This window comes from Mesoplodon densirostris, chromosome 19, assembly GCF_025265405.1.
Source record: "Mesoplodon densirostris isolate mMesDen1 chromosome 19, mMesDen1 primary haplotype, whole genome shotgun sequence".
NCBI lineage: Eukaryota > Metazoa > Chordata > Mammalia > Artiodactyla > Ziphiidae > Mesoplodon > Mesoplodon densirostris.
This window is the reverse complement of record NC_082679.1, coordinates 1,931,871-1,955,244: the sequence shown is the minus strand read 5'-3', so window position 1 is coordinate 1,955,244 and position 23,374 is coordinate 1,931,871. Positions and strand designations below refer to the sequence as shown.

Below are 23,374 nucleotides of genomic sequence, written 5' to 3'. Positions count from 1 at the left end.
TAAGATTTCAGTTTGTTTGGTTTCAAGCCAAGGCATGATTTGCTGGGTCGTATAGTAAGAGTATATTTAGTTTTGTAAGAAACTGTCTTCCAAAGTGACTGTATCATTTTGCATTCCCACGAGCAGTAGGTGAGAGTTCTGTTTCTCCATGTCCCTGTCAGCATTTGGTGTTGTCAGTGTTTTCGATTTTTGCCATTCACATAGGTGTGTAGTAACAGTATGTTTTTGTTGCTTTAGTTTGCAATTCACTAATGACATATGATGAATATCTTTTTATATTCTTTTAACAGTGTCTTTTGCAGAGCAGAACTTTAAAATTTTAGTCAAGTCCAAAATACTCGGTTTTTCTTTCATGGATTGTGGTTTCGTGTTGTATCTAAAAACTCATTGCCAAGCCCAAGGTCTTCATTGTCTCCTGTGTTATCTTTTAGGTATTCTATAGTTTTGTATTTAGGTTTATTATCCATTTTGTGAAAATATTTGTGAAAGGTGTAAGATCTGTGCCTGGGTCACTTTTTTAAAGCCCCATGTGTTGAAAAGACTATCCTTTCTCCATTCCTTTGCCTTTGCTCCCTTTTCAAAGATCACTTGACTATATTAGCATGGATGTATTTCTAGACTCTCTGTTCCATTTTCTCCATTTATTGTGATAATCATCGTGTGGCTGTGGGGTTTTTTTTCTTGATGTCTTTTATTTTATTTATATGGTTTATTCCATTAATTGATATTCAAATGTTAAGCCAACCTTGCCTTTCCTGGGACAAATCCCACTGGATCATGTTGTATAATCCTTTGTATATGTCACCGAGACAGTTTTCTGATACTTTGTTAATGTATTTTACATCTATATAGATGAATGATAATGAGTTTGTATATTTGTTTTCTTCTGATACCTCTGTATCACAGGGGTCCCCAATCCCCGGGCCGTGGACTGGTACTGGTCCGTGGCCTATTAGGATGGCCTATTAGGATCCGGGCCGCATAGCAGGAGGCGAGCTGCAGGAGGGCAGCCAGGGAGCGAAGCTTCATCTGCTTCTCCCCATGGCTCGCGTTACTGCCTGAATCACCCCCCACCAATAACCCTCCCACCCGGTCCATTGGAAAATTGTCTTCTTCGAAACCAATCTCTGGTGCCAAAAAGGTTGGGGACTGCTGCTGTATCACAGTAATTCTGATCTCATAGAATAAGTTGGGAAGTGTTTCCTCCTCTGTTTTCTGGAAGAGTTTTGGAAGGGTCAGTGATATTCCTTTTTTAAATGCTTGCTGGAATTCCTTAGTGAAGGCACCTGAGCCTGGAATTTTCTTGTGGGAAGATTTTCAATAAAAACTACTTAGTATAGTGCTATATACATTCTCTACTTATGTCAGATCGGATCATTGGTGTCTTTTAGGAATTTGCCCATTTTAACTAAATTGTCTAATTTGGGAGGAATAGGATTGTTTATAATATTCCCTTATGATACTTTTAACTTCTGTAGTGTCTTCATTCCTGACTTTGTTAGTTTGTTGTCTTCTTTTTTTGTGAGCCAACTTAGAGTTTTGTCAATTTTGTTGATCTTTTGAAACAACCAACTTTTTTTCTTTCATTGATTTTTAAAAAGAAATTTTCTGTTTTCTGTTTCAGTGTTTTGTTCTCATCTTTATTATTTCCTTTCTTATCCTTGCTTTGGGATTAGTTTGGTCTTATTTTCCAGGTTTCTTAATATGGAATATTAGATTATTGGCGTCATTCTTCTTTTGTAATAAGCTTTTTTTTTAATTTATTTTTTTTGGCTGCATTGCGTTTTTGTTGCTGTGCGTGGGCTTTCTCTGGTTGCAGTGAGCGGAGGCTACTCTTCGTTGCGGTGCGCGGGCTTCTCACTGTGGTGGCTTCTCTTGTTGCAGAGCATGGGCTCTAGGTGTGCGGGCTTCAGTAGTTGCAGCACGCAGGCTCTAGAGCACAGACTCAGTAGTTGTGGTGCACAGGCTTAGTTGCTCCGCGGCATGTGGGATCTTCCCAGACCAGGGCTCGAACCCGGGTCCCCTGCATTGGCAGGCGGATTCTCAACCACTGGGCCACCAGGGAAGCCCTGTAATAAGCTTTTTAAAGCTATAATTTCCCTCTAATCATTTAATTTAGTTGTAGCATATCAATTTTTTGTATGTAGCATTTTTATCTTCATCTAGTTCAAAATATTTATGTTTGTAACATTTTCCCTGTAATTTCTTCTTTTACCCATAGGATATTTGGCAGTTTAATAACTTTTTCTATTAAATTTGCAGGGATAGTATCACAGAGCAGGAAGAATGCTTTTGCTTTTTAAGTCAATGGCCCAAGTGTTACTGTTGAAATGGGGAAAATCTGTGGGTTATTTGAAATACCTTCCAATCTTAGAAAGAGATTGAGCTAAGCTGTTGGTGTTTAATGGAGAAAAAATAGCAACCATACCTACCAGGAATTGATGAGGATGACCATCTATAGTTAACTCATCTTGAGGGCTTAAAGGATATGGCAGGTTATTGGGCCCTTTTCCTTCCTCAAAGCACCCTGACTGCTCTGATTTGAGGGATTTTCTTTTTAATTAATTAATTGATTGATTGCTTGATTGATTGATTTGGCTGTTCCGGGCATTTTAGTTGCGGCACACAGGATCTTTGTTGCGGCATGCGGGATCTAGTTCCCTGACCAGGGGTTGAACCTGGGTCCCCTGCATAGGGAGCAGGGAGTCCCTGAGGGATTTTCTTTGTCTTGGTTTTTCTTCATAAGATGGGTTTGGTTTTTCTTCTATTTACAATATTTACAAGTGTCCTTGTCAATAGGTGGTTGGTTGGGACATGGGCTCCTTAGCCCCTGCTGATCTGCAGGGACACATGTTTTCCTCAGATCCTGTCTTGTAGATGTGTAGCTGCCAGGTTTTATAGTTCAGCTAAAGGGGCTAATTATTCTAAGTTCTGTTTTTGAATTAGGTCTCCAACTTCAAACTTAACACCACTGGTAAAATGACATGAAACAGCTGCTCTTACATAAGCACGTCTGTGACTCCCAACTGTTGAAATTAGGAATTTTTTCTTGTCTGTCCTGAAAATCTCTTATAGTTTAAAAGTATTTTTGTTTTAATGATTAAATTACTCTACAGTCGACTTTTGCTGTTAATACTTCAGGTATAGCTTTCAGGAGACTTGGACCTACTTTCCTGAACTTTCTATGACCCTCAGGTTTATTGTGGAAAGAGAACTCCCGTCAGTCCCTTCCTGGTCAGTCCAGTCAGCTTTTGCCACCTTTGATTTAGCATCTTAGCTTCCAACCACCATGAAAACAAGTTGTGTAAGTTAGGTGACCTTGGTCAGATGTACCCTAAAGAATTCTAAACTTTTAAATGATTACTTGCTTGTCTTATTTGAGTTGAAAAGAATCTTTAGTTATACCTCTTAATTCAGCTCAGATAAAAGGTTTAAATTCTAACATGTTCTGCATGCCTGACTCATGCCTGGGGTGGATCTTTAGAAGTAACTGGCATTTGGGGTTTTATGAGAGTTGGGAAAAGGTGATGAAACTGAGTCCCCCTAAAACCGAGTTCCCCTGCTGAGTTTATGATTAACCTCTCTATCCAAAACTCTCTTCCCTTTCTGGTCCCTTTGTACCTCAATCCTGTGCTAACTGAACACTCATCAACCAGAGTCAGATGACTAAAATTGCTGTTGTTGATCACATCGTTAATGTACAGACCCGGGTGTTTCTCCAGGGCAAGATGAGCTAACAGAACTTCCAGGTCATGGACCAGCAGACCAGAGACTCGTAAACCATAGGCATCCTTATTCCCGAAACTATGATTAAGAAACGTCACCAGGTATTTGACTCCAGCCTCTTTGCTCCTCCCCCTAAAACCCCACGACTCAAAGACCCACGTGCAGTGGGTGTCAGACGTGTCCCCCACCCCCTTGATTGGTGCCCTGCAACACACTCTCACTTAGCTGCAAACACTTCGTGTCAGTTTGGCTTTTGCTCGGTTACAGTAGGGGGTCTGAGCAAGGGAGAGAGTCGGGGGAGAGGTGCTAAGGAGAGAGATCAGAAGGATAAGGGGGTGGGAGCGCTGGATGTGGGGGGCTACTGCAGGACAAGGAGAGCATGGATTTACAGGGGAATGAGTCTACTTTGTTCCTGCTGAAGTTTGTCGACGTGCTCATTAGTTTTGGCCAAAGAATCTTTTAGTGATGTAACTTTTTAAAGTTTTTTTTTTATGTGTTATCTATTTTTGGCTGTGTTAGGTCTTCATTTCTGTGTGAGGGCTTTCTCTGGTTGTGGCGAGTGGGGGCCACTCTTCATCGCGGTGCGCGGGCCTCTCACTATTGCGGCCTCTCTTGTGGCGGAGCACAGGCTCCAGACGTGCAGGCTCAGTAGTTGTGGCTCACGGGCCCAGTTGTTCCGCGGCATGTGGGATCTTCCCGGACCAGGGCTCGAACCCGTGTCCCCTGCATTGGCAGGCAGATTCTCAACCACTGCGCCACCAGGGAAGCCCTAGTGATGTAACTTTTATTTCAGAATTTAATTTGGAGTCCTCTGCATACTAAGAAAAAATACTATCCATCGGGCCTGAGAACTCTTATTTCCTTTATTTTCAAAGATGTCTTACAAATTAACCCTTTTGTTCAAATCAGGTGTCCCCCAGAGTGGCCATTGAAGGCTCAAATCATCCTTGGTACAGTTATGCTATTCGGAAACACAGGCAGAAGGGACTTCCCTGGTGGCCCAGTGGCTAAGACTCGGTGCTCCTGGGCTTCCCTGGTGGCGCAGTGGTTAAGAATCTGCCTGCCAATGCAAGGGACACGGGTTCAAGCCCTGGCCCAGGAAGATCCCACATGCCACGGAGCAACTAAGCCCGTGCGCCACAACTACTGAGCCTGTGCTCTAGAGCCCGCAAGCCACAACTACTGAGCCCACCTGCCACAACTACTGAAGCCTGTGCGCCTAGAGCCCGTGCTCTGCAACAAGAGAAACCACCACAATGAGAAGCCCGTGCACCGCAACAAAGAGTAGCCCCCTCTCGCTGCAACTAGAGGAAACCCACGTGCAACAACGAAGACCCAACACAGCCAAAAATAAATAAATAAATAAATTTAGTTAAAAAAAAGACTCCGCGCTCCCAATGCAGGGGGCCCGGTTTTGATCCCAGTGCTGCAGCTAAGAGTTTGCATGCCGCAACTAAAAAGATCACGCATGCTGCAAGTAAGGCCTGGCGCAGCCAAAGAAAGAAAGAAAAAAAAAAAAAACACAGGCACAAGAATTAGGATTGTAACAAGAATATGAAGATTTAAACTTAGACCACCCCAGAGGGCAGGCAGTGATCAGTAGGTATGGAATGCTTGTGGACCTCAAGTCCCTAACCTGATGGTTGGCTCCTTACCACACAGACCCACCGTGTTCCCCTGGCATGCGGATACCAGAGAGAATGCTCTCTCTAGTTTATAGCCCAGCTCTCAATGCAACAGTTTTAAGATGGAAGGAGACCTCATTTGGTTTATTGGTAACCTGCAGGAAAGTTTGTGCATGTAGCCTCCAGTACTATGAGAACTGCAAACCCACTGGTCTGTGAGGCTGGCCTGAACAACAGGCTTATAGGGCAGTGCCTGTGTTCTACCCTGTGATTCAGCTTCTCATGAGAAACTACATTTTTAGACAGCACAGGAAAAACAAAAACAACCAGTAACTCAAAGGACATCAAAAAAGGTATGAAAAGGAATAGCCTGATTCACCCAAGTATTTCAACAGGGAACTATCGACAAAATCCAGGTGTCAAACTGAGAACGAAAAGCCAAGAAAATCAACACAGAGTTTAGACCTACTGCTGATTTACCACATCGTCACGGACTCAAGTTTCCCTTGAGCAGCAAGGCACATGGACATCTGTGGGTACTGCACCTGGTGGAAGGCTAGGGTCTGCAGTGACAGTGTAAACCATATTTCAGTGGGACTTCCACAGTAAACATAATAGGTTGTAACATAGCTTCTACAGTGGATACATCCAATTTATCTTGTTCCTTTTGTCCATTGAACGTTGATTAGTGAGACACAGGCTCAACAATAGTGTGAGCTGGAGGACTGATGATATACAGTGTGGAAGCTCCTTACAACTCCTCCTGTTACTATTTTCCCTTCTTAATCTGAATTTCTCGTAACAATTACTTTTTCACTTGCTTTAATACTAGTTGAGGAAATCATATAACTCTCATGCTTAACTTTAGTAATGTTGATTTATATCTGTCCATCATTTCCAATATTGAATGAACAATTGTATATCATCCAGAGACCTCAAAGAGGACTTTTTAACACATTTAATAAATATCCACTCTTAAGAAAATTCATCACAAAATTTATATTTGCATTTTGCTTTTTTTTTTTTTTTTTGCGGTATGTGGGCCTCTCATTGTTGTGGCCTCTCCTGTTGCGGAGCACAGGCTCCGGACGCGCAGGCTCAACGGCCATGGCTCACGGGCCCAGCTGCACCGCGGCATGTGGGATCTTCCCAGACCGGGGCACGAACCCGTGTCCCCTGCATCAGCAGGTGGACTCTCAACCACTGCGCCACCAGGGAAGCCCTGCATTTTGCATTTTTATATTCAGTATATACAAAAAATAGATAATAACAATTTCAGCAAGAATAGAAAACATTGTCTTTGAAATCTCACGTGTGTGTCAATTTGTCTGTTACAAGTCCAAACTCATAACTGCTAACAGAGGTTGAACCGTTGAAAGGTTTTCAAACTTGTGAACTAACAGTGAATTGAACTTGGTATCTGATACAAAAAAAAAAAAAAAAAAAAAAAAAGGAGGGGGAACATTCTGTTTGCCTGCCTGCTCTAGTTGTCAGGCAGTCACCTCTAAAAAAGCCAGAGCGGGTCTCATAGGAGCTTTTGGGAAGTCTGGCATTCAGGAATTGGCAGACTTTCAGAAATGGGCATGTTTAATGATTGATGGACTTCCAGGTGTGTTACTTTGCTCACTACTGTTGACTAGGACTTTCAGAAGCAAGGTTGCTATAGTGAGGCACTTACTGATTGGTTGTTACCTAGGGGCTGGGGCTGTCACTGATTGGCTGTCTTTCAGGACTGGGGCCTGAACACTGATAGGCTGAATTCTAGACGGTTGGGACTATCAATTATTTGCGAATTTTCCGAAGCTTCAGTTTACTGGGGTGAGGCTGTTGCTGACTGGCTGGCTTTCACAGGTTATCTGAAGTTATCTCTAAAAAACCATGTTTTCTTGTTCAAGATTTTGGAATTGGACTAAAGAACAGTCTTTGCCTTCCTGTTATGAAAAATAAACACTTTAATTATTAGTCCCCTCTTTTATATATTTTTTAATTTAATTTAATTTTTTACTTTTTTTTTTTTTAAGTCCCCTCTTTTGTTCTTCCTTAGCCAGACCCTAAGGAGAGACCAGAAGGCATTGTCCAGAAGGTTATTTCTGGGGCTATGTTTATGAGCTAATGTTGCCACTAAATGATTTAACTGCCAATAACAGTGAGAGAAAGATAGCTCTAACTGCTGAGTTTTTGTAATGTATTGTAAAAAGCTAAATACAGGATATTTAGGGCGTTCTGACAGTATCAATACAGGATACAAGATGTGTGCTCTATATGCAGAACAGCTGGCAGTCCTACTCCTGATGTCTGTCATGCACCTACTCTTGGACCTGAATCCTTGTTAGTGCTCATTGAACAGTTGTAGATCAGTAAATACACAACAGCACTTCTTTATTCATTTTTACCTCTCTGGCAACTCTTTTTAATATTGTCTTTACCTCTCCCTTCAAGCTGTCAATGCACCATGTTTTCAAGTATTTTAAAAAATAATCACATTTTGGAACCAAACTCTGAGTGTGGCTAAGGTTTCAGCAAGCCTTGAAGCCTCAGCTTCATTCTCTGACTTCTCAGACTCAGTGACTCTTTTTCAGACTTCATTGATTTCTTACCTTTTTTTTCCTCCACTGTCACAGATAAATTTCTCTAGAACCATTTCTGCCACTTTCCTTGAAAACCTATACAATTATTATTAATAACATTCAGTAATATCCATTTAACAACTGTTTTCCCAGAGATAATCTCAACTCCCTGTGTATACTGTTTCTGCAATTACAGTTGAAATGACAAACCATTTTCTAGCAAGGAAATGAGATCATAGAATCCCAAACCTTTATGTCAGGAATAAGATGGCCCCTTTGCACACGTGGTCAAATTCTCAGAGAGGGGGCCTCCCTGGTGGCGCAGTGGTTGAGAGTCCGCCTGCCGATGCAGGGGATACGGGTTCGCGCCCCGGTCTGGGAGGATCCCATATGCCGCGGAGCGGCTGGGCCCGTGAGCCATGGCCGCTGAGCCTGCGCGTCCGGAGCCTGCGCGTCCGGAGCCTGTGCTCCGCAACGGGGGAGGCCACAACAGTGAGAGGCCCGCATACCGAAAAAAAAAATAAATAAATAAATTCTCAGAGAGGCATATGCTGTCCTGGCAGAAGATGGCATGTGATAAGTCCCTCTTCTTTTAGAGAGGTTTCACATTTCTTAAAAGAAATGGAGTAATCTCAGAGTTTATTTATTTATTTATTTGGGCCCTGTTGTGCAGCATGCAAGATCTTAGTTCCCCAACCAGCGATCGAACCCATGCCCCCTGCATTGGGAGCACGGAATCTTAACGACTGGACTGCCAGGGAAGTCCCAAAATGGTGTATATCTCAGGCATGAAGTAATATTATCTTAAATAGCAATGTTGTTGAAACACCATCACTGACTACTCAGGCAGGAAGGATGTTTTCTGTGGGAATCAGGGGCACATCGTCACCCTTTCTGGTGCCTCCAGACATCCCTTCTCCAAGTTCACCATCCTAAGCCCTGTCTGGGGGCTTTTTATATTGCGCTTGAGCGAAGCTACTGAAACTCATGAAAAGCGGGAGTGTACGTGTTTTTGACAAGCAGCAAGATAGCCGACAGCTATGAGAGGTCTACAAGTAACATTATGGTATGGGGGATCCCTTTCTATGTGCAGTCTTTGGAAATTTGCTGCGATTCATGCAGTCTGAAATAATATGTCTCTAAACATTTCTGTGACTTGCCGTAGACTACACTCCAAGGAAATCTGGGTATAACGCCTTAAGGAGGCAGAGAAGCCCTGCCGGGTTTACAGCCTAAGAACCTCATTTCCCAGAGCCCTTCACGCCCTCGCTCGGCCTTTAGCCACAATCTGGAACTACCAACATTGAGAAAGCACAGGTAACACCCGTAGTGGAAACTACTCTACCCACAAGGCTGTGCAGCGGCGACCGCACACCGGAGAGACTTCTGGGTAATGTAGTTTCCGCTGCTAACACCACCTACTGTCTCTCACAGAATGAGTTCCTTCCTACCTGGCCTATTAAAAGACAAGGGGCACCCTCAGGGACACTGGGAAAAGGAGTTCCCTGCTCCAACCATGTGACAGGCCTTGCTTATTACTCTTAAATCGCACCCAGATTTGGAGAGCAGTCTTGGAAAAGGCCACAAAGATTAGGGACCTGTAATTTCAGACTCTATGAACTACAGCAAGTTCCCAAATCTACACACCGAAACAGACACACTATATCATGATACTCCACACATAGCTGTCAGCTGTCTTGCTGACTGTCAAATAGACTGAAATTTTAGATGCTGTTTCATGACATTCAATATGCAAGAAAAGACCCCAGACAGGGCATGAGGGAGGTATCTTTCCTGCTTTGATAATCAGTGATTGAGTTCCAACCTAGCAAACAACACTTTTATTGAAATGATATTTATTACTCTCTTAGATTTCTTTCAAAATCTGAAGACTAGCTCTAAAGGACAGCGAATTATCATATGCCATCTCCTGCCGAGATACATCACTGAACATTTAAAGATGGTAGATGATAAATTTTGTGTGTATTTTACCACAACAAAATGATTAATGATTAAAAAATGCGCTAAGAACTTTTATGACACAAAGACATAGCTGAAAGACACTACAAGAAAAAATAAGTCAAATAAGAAAAATCTAGAAAGATGTGTCAGTGGAAGCTTGTTTATGAGGCAGATGGTTCAAAATTTTTTAAGATATTAATTTCCTATGAAATTGAATTTAAATTTACTTAAACTTCACTTTCCCACTTTAAACAACTTTTTCTCAAAGTGCCTTTCAGAACACACAGCTTTACTACATAACAGAGCCTTGTTTATTCTTATGTGATACCATGCTTTTGCACACACAAAAGGGATAACACTAAATATATATTTATACACTTAGTGAAAGCAGCCATACAAGAGTAACTATAGGATTCCATTTATATAAAATTCTAGAAAATAAAAACTATATTGGGAATTCTCTGGAGGTCCAGGGGTTAGGACTCCGCCCTTTGCCTGCTGAGGGCCCGGGTTCAATCCCTGGTCAGGGAACAAGATCCCGCAAGATGTGTGGTACAGCCAAAAAAAAGAAAAAAAACTATAATGTCTCCCTAGAAATGGCAGGTTGGCTAGGGAGGAGAGAGAGAATACAAAGAGGCCAATGGAAATTCTACGACAGATATGTTCATTATCATGACTTTGGTGATGGTCCCACTGTGCACACGTGTGAAAATACATCTTACATTTTTAATAAATGCTGTTTATTGTATGTCAGTACCACAATAAAGGGGTTAATAAAATCTAAATCTCTTCCTCTACAAAAATCATATCTGGCAAGGTATTATTGACTCCATCAGCACCCTTCCCCATGTCTTGGGTGGGTCAATTCTGATTCCTTTTCAAAACAGAAGGAAGTGCTGACAAATGCTTCAACATGGGGAAGTTATGCTAAGCTAAATAAGCCAGTTACAAAGAGATGAAAAATGTATGATTACACTTATATAAAGTATCCAGAGTAATCAAATTCACAGAGACGGGTCCAATAGAGAGGGCATAGGAAGAGATGTTGTTTAATGGGTATAGAGTTTCATTTTTTTTTTTTTTTTTCGGTATGCGGGCCTCTCACTGTTGTGGCCTCCCCCGTTGCGGAGCACAGGCTCCGGACGCGCAGGCTCCGGACGCGCAGGCTCAGCGGCCATGGCTCACGGGCCCAGCCGCTCCGCGGCATATGGGATCCTCCCAGACCGGGGCACGAACCCGTATCCCCTGCATCGGCAGACGGACTCTCAACCACTTGCGCCACCAGGGAGGCCCTAGAGTTTCATTTTTGCAAGATGAAAAGAATTCTGGAGATTAGTTGCACAAATACTTGAATTTTTTTTTTTTTTTTTTTTCTTTTTGCGGTATGCGGGCCTCTCACTGTTGTGGCCTCTCCCGTTGCGGAGCACAGGCTCCGGATGCGCAGGCCCAGCGGCCATGGCTCACGGGCCCAGCCGCTCCGCGGCATATGGGATCCTCCCAGATCGGGGCACGAACCCGTATCCCCTGCATCGGCAGGCGGACTCTTAACCACTGCGCCACCAGGGAGGCCCAATACTTGAATTTTTAAACACACTAAACTGTACAATTAAAAAGGTAGAGGGTAGAGCCTGTGCTCCGCGACGGGAGAGGCCACGGCAGTGGGAGGCCCGCGTACCGCAAAAAAAAAACACAAAAAACAAAACTGCTTGAAATTTAATTTACCTGTAATATTGGTAACACTTTAGGTGTTAGCAAATTTAGTGGAATGTTATATATCCCATTTTCTGTTATATATTCCGTTTTCTTAAAAAGCAGAAACAGGAGGGGTGGGATGAGTTGGGAGACTGGGATTAACATATATATACTCTATGTATAAAATAGATAACTAATGAGAACCTACTGTATAGCTCAGGGAACTCTACTCAATGCTCTGTGTGACCTAAATGGGAAGGAAATCTAAAAGAGAGGGGATATATGTATACGTATAACTGATTCACTTTGCTGTACAGCAGAAACTAACACAACACTGTAAAGCAACTATACTCCAATAAAAACTAATTTTTTAAAAAAAGCAGAAACAATGCAAACCCACATTTTGAAAACCCAGTCCCTTCATTTGCACTGAAAACATGAAAAATTGTGAATCTTATGTATAGTTACAGCTGATAGGTAGTGTGTCCTCTTATGTTTAATACTACTGTCAGCCTTATGAGGTAGAAACCATTGTTATCCCTATTTTACAGTGAAGGAATTGAGGCTCAGGGAGGTTCCGTCTTTAAAGCAGAGTCACACAGCTGATAATAGTGACACTGAGGTCAGAGAAACAGCATAGACCATCAGGCTGAGACCATTTTGCTCCAGGGCAGGCCAGAGGTGAGAGTCCAGCCCAGCCTGTAGAATCCTAATGTGGTTGCCCATTTCTCACGGCCTCCCTCTTCCCACAGGTTCCCATGGCATTTGCAGAAATGCTTATGGACATGTACAGGTGAATGGAGGATGTGCCAGACCTTCATCGCCCCCAGTTATCACCCTGATGGTTCTGCCACGCCCATATAAAGAATGCTGGTGGCCTGAGATTGTTCACCCATCCTTCTCCCTTCCTTGGGTCTGACATCCCTGTGGTTTCACCAAGGCCTAGGGCCTTGAACTCAGTCCCAGATTATATGGAGCTGTTCCCATTTCCAACAACTGATGGAGTAAGATGTGGAAGGATGTCGTGGGCACAGGATCCAGAATGTCCAGACGAGTGGAGGTGAGACTGAGCTGGAATATTCCGGGGACTGCAAGTCTGCTACATGTGATGGGATTATGGTTGGGGGGAGTGAGTGGAGGGTAGGGGCACACAGTTATCAGGTCTCAGTTACAGCCTGAGGTTTGGGGCCTCTAAGCTGAGGGAAGCAGGAGCTAGGGAAGACTTGGAGCGGAGGCGCCAGGTATTTGACCCAGATCGTAACCGGCTGTGTGTCGCCGCGGGAGACACTGTGTGGGAGGGAAGGTGGAGGTAGAGCGACCTGGGGGAGGTGACTGCGGTGGACGCTGGTGGTCGCCGGGCAAGAGTCACTGCCGTGGAGGTAGCGGAGCGGTTGCCTTCTGTTTGTGTTCTGAACAGACCTGCCCACGTTGAGTGATGTGGAGAGCGTGGGACTGGGAGATGAGACGGAAGGCGAGTCGGAGGTGACCCCAGGTTTCTGGCTTTCTCTGGAAAGATGTGTTCTGGACACAGTGATCAGTGGAAATAAGGAGAGAGAGGTACTGGTGTCACTGAGCCTTGTATCTCTTCCACACTTGGGAAGTGGGGGTGGAGGTTGAGGAGGGAATGGACGTGTGGGGGGAAAGAGTAAAGATCCTGGAGCAATGAGCTGCGCATTGATGGAACCATCCCCATTTTGGCGGGGACTTGTGGTTTTTACAGACGTGGGCATACGTTTCTCTCAGGAGGAGTGGGGGCTCCTTGATGAGGCTCAGAGACGCCTGTACCACCCTGTGATGCTGGAGAACTTTGCGCTTCTCTCATGACTAGGTAAGGCCCTCGTAACCCTTCCCCCACCCCAGTGTCCTGGGCTGGGCTGTTTTTTCCAAGCAAGCCATGGGTAATCCTTCCTTCCTTGGTTTCCTAGCATACGTGTGTGGGAGCCATTCCCAGGCTGTGTGCACCATACTGCCTCTCCCCAAGCAGCTCCATCCCGTGTTGCTCTGAAACCTTGCCCGACCCTGGTCAGGTTACTCTGTTCAGATGCATGGAGGCCTTCCCCCTTCTTGCTGACGTTTTGGGGGGCCTGCCTGTGGCAGAAATACATGCTTACTACTTGTAGAGACCACTGACTCTGCGAGTCCCTCCTCTGTAGTTCTTGCGATTTTTGATTGGGGGCCGTCGTGTGTCGGCTCGCTCTGGGGGCGTGCCGTCCACTCCCTGTCCCTGTGTGTCACCTGGGTTGGTCTGTGCCAGGTCCCATTGAGGTGCTCACCGTGAGGCAGAGGGAGGGGCCTGAGTGTCTTGACAGGATGGACATTACTCCATCAGCGCCAGCAAGACGTGGCTCTGGAGCTTAGGAGCTGGGAGAGGGTGTGTTGTCAAAGCTGGCTTCAAATCCACCACTGGGTGATGCCAGGGACAGTGGTCACACTTCATTTCTACATTTTCTTTCCTGTTGTCATTTCTAATCTTCCAGTCCTCGGCTCCCCTGACTTCTGTAGTCTCCACCTCCTATTTGTTCCTTTGCCGTGCTGTCAACATTTGACCCACACTTAAGCTATTGTGACATCTGCACATATCTTTTTTATCTAAGTTACAAGTTCCTGTATTTTTTTATTGAAGTATAATTGATTTACAATGTTGTGTTAATTTCTACTGTACAGCAAAGTGATTCAGTTATACATAGATATATATTCTTTTATTTTTTAATATTCTTTTCCATTATGGTTTATCACAGGATTTGGAATATAGTCCCCTGTACTATATAGTAGGACCTTGTTGTTTATCCATCCTATGTATAGTAGCTTACATCTGTTAACCCCAACCTCCCACTCCATCCCTCCTCCAACACCCTCCCCTTGGCAACCACCAGTCTGTTTTCTGTGTCCATGAGTCCGTTTCATAGATATGTTCATTTGTGTCATATTTTAGATTCCCCATATAAGTGAAATCATATGGTATTTGTCTTTCTCTTTCTGACTTACTTCACTTAGTATGATAATCTATAGTTGCATCCATGTTGCTGCAAATGGTATTATTTCGTTCTTCTTTACCGTTGAGCAGTATTCTATTGTATATATGTAGCACATCTTCTTTATACACTTGTCTGGCGATGGACATTTAGGTTGCTTCTATGTCCTGGCTATTGTGAATAGTGCTGCTATGAACATATGGGTGCATGTATCTTTTTGAATTAGAGTTTTATCTGGATGTATGCCCAGGAGTGGGATTGCAGGATCATAGGGTGCTTCTCTTTTTAGTTTTCTGAGGAAGCTCCATAGTATTTTCCAGTGGCTGCACCAACTAACGTTCCCACCAACAGTGCAGGACGGTTCCCTTTTCTCCACACCCTCTCCAGCATTTGTTATTTGTAGAGTTTTTAATGAATGGCCATTCTATTTGCACATATCTTTAAACAGTCCTTGGATACCAACTACTGGGTCACAATCAGACATCTCTGGCTCTGGACACAACCTTCTACCCAGTACTCACTTCTTACCAGCAGCCATGGCCTTGTGGAAAGCCATTTTCAGAGGAGTGAGCTGGGGACCCTTCTCCTCCCTTCCTTGTGTCCTTACCTACTGTTAGGGCTCTCCCATCATCTGAGCTTCCCAGTCGCAGCTCTGCACAGCAGGCCTTCTCACTGGCTCTGGCCCCTGTTGCTTATCAGCAGTCCTATGGATTTATTCATAGGTGTGGGTGACACACATTTGTGGTGGGGCTGCTCCTCCCACCAGTGTCAATATGCTTCACCAGCATTTATCTGGTTGCAGGCATGGAGCCCAGGATGAGGAGCCATCTTCAGAGTGAGGTGTTTCTATAGAAGTGTCACTGGCCAGGACGCCAAAGCCAGGTCCCTCCATCTGGAATGCCCAGCCCTGTGAGACATGCAGCTCACTCTTGAGAGACATTCTGTCCCTGGCTGAGCAGGATGGAATGCACCCTGGGCAAGGACTATACACTTGTGAGGCAAAGCTTTGCCAGCACCAAAAACGTCACATTAGAGAGAAACTTTCCACAAAGGACAAGGGGAAGCCTTCATTTGTGAAAAACTGCACTGTCCACATGACACAGAGGACCTTCACATGCAGGGAAGGTGGGAAGGACTTCCCAGCCAGCACAGGCCCTCTCCAGCACCAGCCTCCTCATGGTGTGGGAAAGCCACATGGGGACATTGCAGATGGAGAGGCCTTTCAAAATGGGCAAAGTGCTTTCAAGTGCACTCAGTGTGGGAAAGCCCTCAGCCATAAACATACACTTGTTGACCAAGAGAAGATCCACACTGGAGAATAGCTTTATGAGAATAGGGAATGTGGGAAGACCTTTCTTAGAAAGTCCCACCACGAGCAGCATCAGAAAGTCCACACTGAGCCTGGGCTTTATGAGCACTCAGAATGTGGGGTATTCTTTACAGAAATATCTGGCCTCAATGACCACCAGAGAATTCACACAAGGCCAAGGCCTTTTGAGTGCAGCCTTCCTTAGACTGTCCCAACTCGTTGGTCACCAGAAAATGCACACTGAAGAAAGAACTTATGGTTGTAGTGAGTGTGGAAAATTCTTTAGGAACTGTTCGACACTCATTAGACAGCAGAGAGTTCACACTGGAGAAAGGCCTTTTGAGTGCACTGAATGCAGGAGAGCCTTCACCTGCAAACATAGGCTTGTTGAGTACCAGAAAATCCACAGTGGTGAAAAGACTTTTGAGTGTAGAGCATGTGGGAAAGCTTTCAGCCACAAAGACAAAGTTGTTGAGCACCAGAAAATCCACACTGGAGAAAGGACTTACAAGTGCAGCGAATGTGGGAAATTCTTTATGGACAGCTCCTCACTCATTATTCATTAGAAAGTTCACACTGGACAAAGACCTTATGAGTACGGCAAATGTGGAAAAAAATTTTTTAATTAAGTTATTTTTATTTATTTATTTTTGGTTGCATTGGGTCTTCGTTGCTGCACGTGGGCTTTCTCTAGTTGCGGGTAGCGGGGGCTACTCTTTGTTGTGGTGCACGGGCTTCTCATTGTGGTGTCTTGTCTTGTTGCTGAGCACGGGCTCTAGGGTGCATGGGCTCAGTACTTGTGGCTCGTGGGCTCTAGAGCTCAGGCTCAGTAGTTGTGGCGCACAGGCTTAGTTGCTCCACGGCATGTGGGATCTTCCTGGACCAGGGCTCGAACCCGTGTCCCGTGAATTGGCAGGTGGATTCTTCACAACTGCGCCACGAGGGAAGCCCCAAATGTGGAAAATTCTTTAGGTACCGCTACACCCTTATTAGACATCAGAGAAATCATACTGTAGAAAGGCCTTATGAGTGCATTGATGTAGGAAATCCTTTTGTTTCAGCTCCACACTCATTAAACATTGGACAAATCCCACTGGAGAAAGGCCTTATTAGTGCAGCTAATGTGGGAAATTTTTGTAGTAAAACTCCAGAGTCAGTACACACTAGCGAGTTCACGTTGATGTGAGGCCTTATAAGAACAGCGAATAAGGGAACATCTTTACATACAACTCTGGTCTTGTTAAACACTGTTGAATTTACACTGGAGAAATGCCTTCTGAGTGCAGTGAATGCTGGAATGTCTATAGCCAAAACTTCCACTCATTTGGCTCCAAAAAGTTCACACCAGAGAGAGAACTTATGAAGGAAGCAGATGGGGAAAGGACTTCAGCCGAAAGTCTGCTCCGATTGGCACTGTGAAGTACATGTTATGTACTTTTGGGTTTTTTTCCTTCTTATTGTGTTAAAATACACACACATAAAACGTGCCGTCTTTTAAGTATTTTAGTGTGCCGTTCAGTACTGTGAGGTACGTTCACACTGTTGTGCAGCCTAATCTCCAGAGCTCCTCTTGTTTTGCAAAAATGAAACATTGTACCCATTAAGTAACAGCTCGTCCTCTTCTCTTCCAGCCCCTGGAAACCACTGTTTTCTTCTCTGCCGCCGTGAATTTGAGCGCCCTATAGCTGCCTCATGTAAGAAGAATCATACAGTGTTTGTATTCTTGTGAAGACTTCATTTACCAGGGTCTCACATTTCATGTGTCACGTGTCCTGCTTCAGAAGTCCTTTCCTTTTTAAGGCTGAGCTGTACTCCATTGTTTGCATATACACATCTTTATCCATTCATCTGGTGATGAAGACTTCCCTTGTTTCCGTATTTTAGCTGTTGTAAAGAGTGCAGCTGTGAGAACGACTGCACAAATATCTCCTTGATATCCTGTTTTCAGTTATTTTCAGTGTATAGCCAGAAGCGGAATTCCTGGATCTTATGGTCAATTTTTTTAAAATTTATTTTTGGCTGCATTGGGTTTTCATTGCTGCACGCGGCCTTTCTCTAGTTGCGGAGTGCGGGCTTCTTGTTGCAGAGCACCAGCTCTAGGTGCGCGGGCTTCAGTAGTTGTGGCTTGCAGGCTCAGTAGTTGTGGCTCACGGGCTCTAGAGCGCAGGCTCAGTAGTTGTGGCGCACGGGCTTAGTTGCTCCGTGGCATGTGGGATCTTCCTGGACCAGGGCTCAAACCCGTGTCCCCTGCATTGGCAGGCAGATTCTTAACCACTGCGCCACCAGGGAAGTCCCCAATCTATTTTTAGTATTTTGAACTCTTTCCTTTATTGTCTGTACCATTTTATGTTCCCATCAAAGGTCCACAGAGTTCCAGTGTCTCCACATCCTCATCGACATAATTTTATTTTCTGTTTCATGTTTAATAGTAGCTATCCTAATGGATGTGAGGTAATATCTCACTGTAGTTTTGTTTATTTTATTTTTTATTTTTTATGGCTGCATCGGGTCTTAGTTGCAGCATGCGGGCTCTTTGTTGTGGCGCACGGGCTTCTCTAGTTGTGGCATGCAGATTTTTTTCTTGTCTAGCTGTGGCCCGTGGGCTTCTCTCTAGGTGTGGTGTGCAGGTTTTCTGTTCTTTAGTTGTGGCACGTGGGCTCCAGAGCGTGTGGGATCTATAGTTGTGGCATGCAGTAGTTGTGATGCGTGGGCTTAGTTGCCCTGTGGCATTTGGGATCTTAGTTCCCCAACTAGGGATTGAACCCACATCCCCTGCACTGCAAGGTGGATTCTTTACCACTGGACCACCAGGGAAGTCCCCTCACTGTAGTTTTGTTTAGCATTTCCCTAATGATTAATGATCATGTCTTCTTGGCCATTTGTGTATATTCTTTGTAAAAATCTCTATTATGTTTACCCCTTAAAAATTTTTCTTATTGGTGAGTTGTAGCAGTTCTTTATATAATCTGGATACTGACCACTTATCAAATATATGATTTGCAAATGCTTTTCTTCCATTCAGTAGCTTGCCATTTCACTCTGTGGATTGTGTCCTTTGCACAGAAGTTTGTACCTTTATCTATTTTTGCTTTTGTTTCCTATGCTTTTCATGTCAATGCCAAGAAGTTATAAATCCAATGTCATGAAGCTTTTCCCCGATGTCTTCATCTAAGAGTTTTTGCGTTTACATCGTACTGTCAGGTCTTTGTTCATTTTGAGCTCATTTTTGGGTGTGGTGTAAGGTAAGGGTCCAACTTCATTCATTTGAACGCAGATATCCACTGTAATTTGTTGGAGAGACTGTCCTCCTCCCATTGAATTGCGCTGGCACTCTTGTTGATTATTTGATCAAATATACTGGCTTCCAGTTCTGGGCACTCTGTTCTGTTTCATTGGCCTAAAGTTTTGTGTTTATGGCAGTACCAGTGTTTTATTTTTGTTTTTTTTTAATTTTTATTAGAATATAGTTAATTTACAATGTTGTGTTAGTTTTAGCTGTACAGCAAAGTGAATCAGATATTCATATATATAGATCCACTCTTTTTTACATTCTTTTCCCATATAGACCATTACAGAGTATTGAGTTCCCTGTGCTAGACAGTAGCTCCTTGTTAGTTATCTTTCAGTTTTGAGTCCCTGGCTTGATGTTAGTCGTTTCCTCTTTTGGAGCAGCAGCTGATTAAGACCACAACCAATCACTGTCTATATCAGGCACTCACACTCTGGACACCATCCCTTATGTCCCAGGGCCAGGATACCAGGCAACTGGAGACAGCCTGTATGCCCCTGACCCCATGAAATTATTCCAGCTAGGTCATCCATGGGGAGCCTGGGAAACCTAGGTAGCCCCAGACCACTTGCTATGTATAGGGTGCTCCCTACAGCTCCAGGTTACTTACTGTGTCCCTGTACAACCCGTTGTGTGCCCCGCCTGATGCCCTTGTCTCATCCTAAGCCCTAGGTAACAGAATTCTGCTTTTTATCTACCCAAGTGTCATCAAGAACATTTAGATCGTACAAAACAACTACAAACCCAGAAGAGTGTTAGGAATGCCGTGAATGTTGAAAGTTATTCAGCTATTAGCCTAAACTCAAACAGCACTGGTAAATTTAAATCGGAGAAACATCTTCGGAGTGCAGGCAACATGCTGTTTCCTTGTTCTACGTAATTACAGAGCGACATTTGGAGATTAGTCTTTGTGAAAGAGAACTCAGCCATAAATTGAATTTCATGCATCCAGACATCCCAGGACGATTCTCTTAAGTACCAAGTATATTGGAAGCTTTCATGATAACACCTTGCACTTCCGGACCTGCCTGGAGTCCTTGCCAGAAAGAAGTTGTTGCCAGTATCTGTTACATTAGCCTTCCCTCCTCTGCCACACGGCAGGGTGCCGGAGTGTGTATGAATCATCCTTACAGTGCTCGGGAGGCAGGAAGCTACACTTCCTCCCTTCATCTGGAGGACTCACCCGTCTCTTGACTTTTGGGGTATCTCATTCCCTTCCCACTGATTGTTTTGGGTGGGATATTACCCAGTTCTGGACAGGAGGACTCCAGCTGGCTTCTGCAGGCAGTCTGTGGAGATTTCCCTTCTTAGGGAGTATATTTGATTGACTTGTAATCGTTGGGTTGATTTTTCCACCCTCAGAGTCACCCGACCCAGGACTATCAGCAGAGCTTAGAAGGGTTTGAATTCCACTCTATCCCCAGAATCAAAGCTCTCAGACACCAGAGAACACTACCCTGCTCACCTGTCCCATGACTACAAGATTCAACCCTTCTCTCAGTCATGAACTCAGGATACATTTCTGCCACAGCAGCAGAATTGTATCAGTGCAGGCATCTGCTTTCACATATGTGTACCATACTTAATGACGAGCTCCTTCCCTGCTCAAGGGCAGGACCCATATCTCTCTCATCCATGTCATCCCACTCCTCAGAACACAGTGCTTGGTGGGTGGAGCAGCAAGGCCACAGCCAGACCCTCTGAGTGACCACAGATATGAAGACATGGCAGAGAAAACTTGATGGTGAGAGAATGAACCCTAGTGGGTCCTTCACCCACTGGGATGCATCTCATATGTCTTGCAGTTTGGGGCCCAGGTCCCTTTATGGGCCACCTTGTCCCAAGGAGCTCCCAGTTATGGAAAGAATAACCCTCTGCTTTGAACCAAGAATTGTTTCCTGAGAGTGGATTCTCCAACTCTCATGGATCCCAGGGCTCAGGTTCATGTACAGCTACAGCTACAACCTAGACAATCATCTTGAGAGGAGATATAAGAGGGTAGTGTCTTCAAAACGCAACTTACTTTCCTACAGAATACAGGAAACACACAAGCTATTCCCAAAACATAAATTTAGCGGAAAAAAATGATGTTTTTTCTCACTGAGAGCTGCGTGTGCAATAACAATATTGGATAAAACACCACATAAAGGGTTCGTGTCCACCTTGGCAACACAAAAGTATGTATTTGATTATATAAAAGTCTCCAAGGAGGGCTCAACTGGACAGTACTTTTTTTTAAACCAAAGGTCATATTGATTATTTCATGCAGCTGTGAAATTAGCCCCAAAGACAGTCCCAAAGGAGGAATTTCAACACAACCTGACTGATATGAGCATCCTGAGAATAAGACCACATTAGGAACTGTGAAACCCATACGTGGCTACCTGTATGCATCCTGGTTTGCCTGTTAAAGTTCCAGTCACTTTACAGTGCTTCACAGAAACTTTTTTTCCCCTGCAAAAAGCACTATTTTTTCCATTTGGCCCAAGGCTTGGAGAGGGCTCCAGGGTGGTTAACAAGCTGCCCAGTGGCTTCAGGGAGAGGCTTCAGATGTTTCTGACCTCAGAAGGGCTCACAGGCTGCTGGGCTCCAGGGGCTCCTAGTGGTGCCTGGGGCTGAGCCTTTGGAAGAGACACTCGCCCAGCCCAGCCTGGGGGCCGAGCAGCCTGCGGAGCTTGGTCAGGCGGTCGCCCATCTTCTTGATGGTCTTCACCTGCTCATCCAGGAAGTGGCTCCAGGAAGTCCAGAGGTGGAGTCTGCGCGGGGAGAACCGAGGGCCTGCGGACCCACAGGGCCTGGCGCAGGTTCTTCTCCGTCAGCCGGGCGGCTTCCACGGCGTCCTGGGCTTTACCCACGGCTCCTGGGACGGCTTCGGCACGTCCTGGAAGAGGGCGCGGCCACAGCGCTGCTTTTGCCTTTTCCAGTGAGCTCGGGCCCTCCGGCTTCTCCTCGGTCAGTTCGCGAAACGATGTCTCACGCCCTCGCGAGCTGCTGCGTCGGGTCGAAAGAGAAGCGCAGAGACAGGTAGGTGTGGGAGAGCGGCTGATGCACGTTACCAGGCGGGTGACGGCGGCCTCCACCTGGCGGAGTAATTGTGACGAATCTGGGAGCTCATGCTTGGTCGGCAACAAGGAGCTAAGCTCAGAAAATGGTGTTGGCTGGTCCCGGAGGCCGAGGAGAGCTGAGTGGGTGATTCCAAGGTTGTGACTGGAAAAAAGGTTGGAGGGTGGTCAGTCTGGAGGAAGGGGTGCCCCTGGGTCTGTTCAGTCCAAATGCTGTTGCAGTGAGAGATCTGCCGGACGGCCAAGAAACTTTTATAAAATTAAGCAATGAGCTTTCTTTTCCATGTTTGTTTTTCTGAATTTAACTTAGCTATGTGTTTTATTGTCTTTGTTGTAGTTGCAGTTCAGCACACAGAAAATTAGAAACGCCCGTCTACGCAGGAGTAAAGACTTCAAGAAACACCAGGAAGAGGAAAGACTTAGGACTCACCTGGGATGGCCACACAGCTACGTGATCATCCTCACCCCTCTGGGTAAAACAGAAACCTCCCAAACAATGGCTGACAGTCCAGGGAAATAATTCCTCCCTCCCCCAAACCATCCTTGATCTGCTGTCCCTGAAACTTGCTCAACGCCTACTGACGCTCCAGTAGAGACCATAACCTCCCCCAACTCTGTCCTCTTCAGACTGTGAGTCCTGGGCCTTGTTAGCAGGCATTTCGGATATAGTTTTCTGCTACCGGGGCTTGGGCTGATTTGATTCCATCACGTGACCTTTCGTGTTTACATTCGGTCTTCAAACGTGTGAGACTGCAGGTTGTGGCAGGATGAGCACCCGGCTCCTGTTCTGGCTGCCATCAGCACATCATCAAACCTGCAGGTATGGTGCTAGGATGGGGAAGAGCAGGGGTTATCTCCCAGCCAGGTTGAGACCACCTGTCACACTCGATCCACGTGCATGATTGTGTGATCCTGTGTGGATATCCACACACTAGGCTTTTGGGCCTCCCTATCCCATGCTTGTCTCACAGGTCTCCCTGGAGCATTTGTGCATTTGTGTCCTCATACCTGGTGTGGTAGTTCAGCACCTCTCTCTATTCCCACAAGCCTCTGATGTGTGTCACATACTCTGATTTTGTGTCTCATGACTATCACATGTCTTTTCTGTTGTGGATGTGGTGTAATGCATGTGTGTGTGTAGGCTTGTTGAGGGGTGTCAGCATGCAGACC

General features: G+C 45.0%; 1 long non-coding RNA gene across 1 annotated transcript; it reads left to right on the top strand.

The window, feature by feature from the left end:
* The first annotated feature begins 12,462 nt into the window (after positions 1-12,462).
* LOC132480490 (uncharacterized) lies at positions 12,463-17,563 on the top strand. The gene is made up of 4 exons (XR_009530653.1): positions 12,463-12,632; positions 12,990-13,129; positions 13,293-13,400; positions 17,485-17,563. It is a non-coding gene; the product is annotated as an uncharacterized LOC132480490 (long non-coding RNA).
* The last annotated feature ends 5,811 nt before the right edge of the window (positions 17,564-23,374 follow it).